The 4,127-nt window shown below is 36.0% G+C and overlaps 1 non-coding gene across 1 annotated transcript; it reads right to left on the minus strand.

Annotated features, from left to right (window-relative positions):
* Positions 1–3,808: 3,808 nt before the first annotated feature.
* Positions 3,809–3,915, minus strand: LOC133304821 (small nucleolar RNA R71). Its single transcript, XR_009750671.1, has one exon. It is a non-coding gene; the product is annotated as a small nucleolar RNA R71 (small nucleolar RNA).
* Positions 3,916–4,127: the final 212 nt, after the last annotated feature.

The following is a 4,127-nucleotide window of genomic DNA, read 5'->3' on the forward strand; positions in this document are numbered from 1 at the left end:
AATAGCCCGTGTAAACCCAGTTTGTTATCATGTCATCGTATTAAGTCATGCTTAATTAAAAATGCGGAATAACTTTTTCCTTTCAATTATGACGTCATTAATATTACCAAGTTGATTACTTAATCCTTTTTCAAAACATTGCATGTATGTAATTGCAAATAGACAACTATCTACACTGAATAACCTCATAATATAAATAAGTGAGTATCTAAGTCACGAATCTACAACACGTAGTCCACACAATAATCCTGATACATTAATACAACTCGAATTCAAAATAAGACATAGTCAATCAATGTGGCATGGACAACCACCATGCTCACCAAATAAGGCAACAAGCCCAATAGAGTCTCAAAAATAGCAACATAATCATAAAGATAGCATAAAACATGCCAGCATCCAATCATAACAGTAAAAGCAGCAATGTCTAACTCAGCTCCGACCTCCTGCCGCCCGAGGTCTCAACCCCCGAGTTACCTGAACCTGAAATATGTGCCCCAAACGTGGGGTGAGATCTCTAAACAGAAATCTCAGTAAGGCAAGGGGTCCTTAAGGATCTCTCCCCCCCCAAGTTCACTTACATGTGCAATATAAGTTCAAAAGCAGTAATATAATATAAGTTCCAAAATCAGTGCAATGCAGCATATAATCATGTCATGTGAGTTAACTATTCTATTGGCCAGAGGAATGCAGGATGTACGTACGTCTACAACCCACAATAGTACACGCCCATGTCGTACCTGCCCACAGGATCAAATTCTCGTCTAGGCGAAACATCACATACATATCATAGGGCATTTGCACTTAACAGCTCAAAAGCATTTCAATAAATCAATACATGAAAACACATCATGCATATAAACCATTCTCCCATGGGGTATGGTGGAACCAATAATGGCTAAACTGAGGACACGAAAGCTTACCTCTAAGCAATCAATCCCAACCAAGGTCCACACTAGCTCAAAGTCCACACACAGCACAATCACAATCTGTTTGGACCAATAATCATATCAATATTCATACTCTATAAGCATTGTGCCACAAGGTATAAATAGGTCCATTAAACTAATCACACAGTATTAGCACTAATAGCTACACTTATCATTTTAATCTCAAACTTGGGATTCTGAACCTAGCCATTTTTCTAGGATTTTTCATATTTTTATTTTATTTTTCGCAGCACTTTGCCGGTACGCGCTTTTACGTATCCAGTATCAGTTCTGACACCAATTCTCATTATTTTGACTTGAAACTTGTTATGCTAGTCCTATATATTATTCTAGTGACATACACATACTTTTTATAATTTTCCGGGATACTTCATCAATACACATTTATACCGTGAGGCAGAACCGGTATCTGCACTTTTCGTCAGAAAAGCGACTTTCAACATTAATATACACTTACTATAATTATTTAAGCCTTCTCGTAATTATTAGGGTCAATTATGGAATTATCTCATTAATTTCACAATTAATTAATTAAATTCCTAATCTAACGGTGCAGGTTCTTACACTCCTTTTTCTATTGTTCATTCTAATATTTGGGGTCCGAGTCGAACTATGTATGTTTTGGGTTTTCAATATTTTGTGACTTTTATTGATGATTTTCTCGTTATACTTGGGTTTATTTAATGAAAAACCGTTCTGAATTATTTTCTATCTATAAAATTTTTTGTGCTGAGATTAATACTCAATTTGGTGCTTCTATTCGAGTCTCACGCATTGATAATGCAAAAGAGTATATGTCTCTTGAATTTTTTGTTTTCTTGGAGAAACATGTGATGTTACACCAAACCACCTGTCCTCACACGTCACAAATAAATGGAGTTGTCAATAGATATTTGGTTGAAACTGCACGTACCCTTCTCATTCATATGAACGTTCCACTCCGTTTTTGGGAAGATGCTATTATCACTTATTATTTTCTCATCAATCGAATGCCCTCTTTCGTGCTTAATAATGAAGTCCCACATAATGTCTTATTTCCAGGAGCGCCTTTGTATCCACTGCCTCCACATGTATTTGGGTGTACTTGCTTTGTTCATGATCTCACTCCAAGAAAAGACAAATTAACATCCAAAGCCTTCAAGTGTATCTTCGTTGGTAGGGGTGTGCATAGGTCGAATTGAACTGAATTTTTTGAAGAACCGAACCGAATTGGTTTAAACGGTTCGGCTCGAAAATGGTCGATTTGAAATCGATTTAGTTCGGTTGGAAACTGTTCGGTTCGGAACCAGTTCGGGTCGACCAAATTCTGAAAAGAAAAACAAATAAAAAATTAAAGTAAGAAAGTAATAAAAACCAGTTTGGTTCGGTGTAACAGCCCGTTGTACACCGATATTGTTAACATTAATTATGATATTAAGCGCAGTTACAATCACAACAATTCATTTATAAAAATGCGACCAAATTCTTAATGCATGTTTTCTTGGGGAATAATCGGGGAACTAGAGTTCTTTCAAGATCACATAGATTTAGGGTAACAAGGAATTGAGCCCTAATTAACTTAGAAAGAATTGATTGGCATTATTTTAAGAAAAGATTCTTGACTGTTTAATTCATAGCATATAGAGGAGATTGGGGGAAATCAAAACCTTAACTATGCTTGTTTTAATTTCTTCATCCATCAATCATCTTTTTAATTGTCTTTTTAATTCTGAATTTTCTTTAATTGCATGTTTTTACTTGTTTTTAATCTTCAATTTCTCCAAATACAATTCTCTTCATCCAATTCTTGATTGTCCAACTAAAACGCGATTAGCGAACTAGTGCTTGAAAATTCGATCCTCGTGGGAACGATCTCGTACTCCGGTACACTTTATTACTTTACGACCGGTGCACTTGTCGAGTCGCAATAAGTTTTTGGCGCCGTTGCCGGGGATTGGATCTTTCAACATTAGAAGTAGCTAAAGGCCTTTTGGATTAGACTTTTTATTTGTCTGCAATTTAAATTTTCTGAATATATATAATTTTATTTTAGTTTATTTTATTTTTAAATCTTTTTATTATTTTATTATTTTATTTTATTTTATTTTATTATTTTAAATTTTTGATTTTATTTTATTTATATTTCTATATTTTATTTTTTTATTTTTTATTTTTTTATCTTTTTATTTTATTTTTTATTTTATTTTATTTTTATTTTTATTTTTTAAAAATATAGTAGTTTCTGCATTAATTTTTTTGCATATTCTGTATTCATTAATTTTTGTTTAAATTTTTTGTTTTCTATTTTCTGCATTTTCTGTTTTTCTGCATAATCTTTTACTCAGTTTATGCGAGGTACTGTTAACCCAAGATCCTTGCAGTTTGATCCTGAGATAGAAAAGGCAGCCAGAAAACTCAGAAAAAGCGCAAAAGAAAGAAAAGCAAAAGAAGCATCAAGTTCGACGGAACCAAAGGAGGAAACAATAACAGAGAACAATCAACTCCCACCTATTCCGAGGACGTTGGGAGATTACATGACTCCAGCCTGAGTGCCGCAGACGACGAGTATTGTTAGACCCAATGTGGAAGCTAACAACTTTGAGCTCAAGCCAGCACTGCTGCAACTGATTCAAAAAGATCAGTTCGCTAAAGGAAGCACAGAAGACCCCTACAGTCACCTAGAGAATTTCTTGCTCTATTGTGATACATTGAAGATGAATGGAGTCTCACGTGACGCCATTTTGCTCAGACTATTCCCATGCTCACTGAAGGAAGAAGCAAGAGGGTGGCTACGGTCACTGCCTCAAGGAAGTATCACCATCTGGGATGATTTGGCTACAAAGTTCTTGGCCAGATTCTTCTCCGCCTCAAAGACGGCAAGGCTCAAAGGAGAAATCACCGCTTTTGAACAAAAAGAAAGTGAATCCTTGTACGAGGCATGGGAAAGATTCAAAGGATTGCTCTGAAAGTGCCCCCAACATGGCATGGAAGCTTGGGAGAAGGGACGTATCTTCTTCCAAGGAATGACGCCGAGCACAAGAACCTTGGTGAATGCTGCAGCAGGAAGATCACTGAAAACAAAAACTCCAGAGGAAGCGCTGGAATTGCTGGAATCTCTAGCTTCTCAGGAGTTCGATAATGCTCCAGTCCCAAGCAGGAGAGCAGGGATCATAAAGCTTGATGGCTATGATGCAATAT

Source organism: Gastrolobium bilobum, unplaced genomic scaffold (assembly GCF_033153095.1).
Source record: "Gastrolobium bilobum isolate Gb01-03AN ecotype WA unplaced genomic scaffold, APGP_CSIRO_Gbil_v1 utg482, whole genome shotgun sequence".
NCBI classification, from domain to species: domain Eukaryota; kingdom Viridiplantae; phylum Streptophyta; class Magnoliopsida; order Fabales; family Fabaceae; genus Gastrolobium; species Gastrolobium bilobum.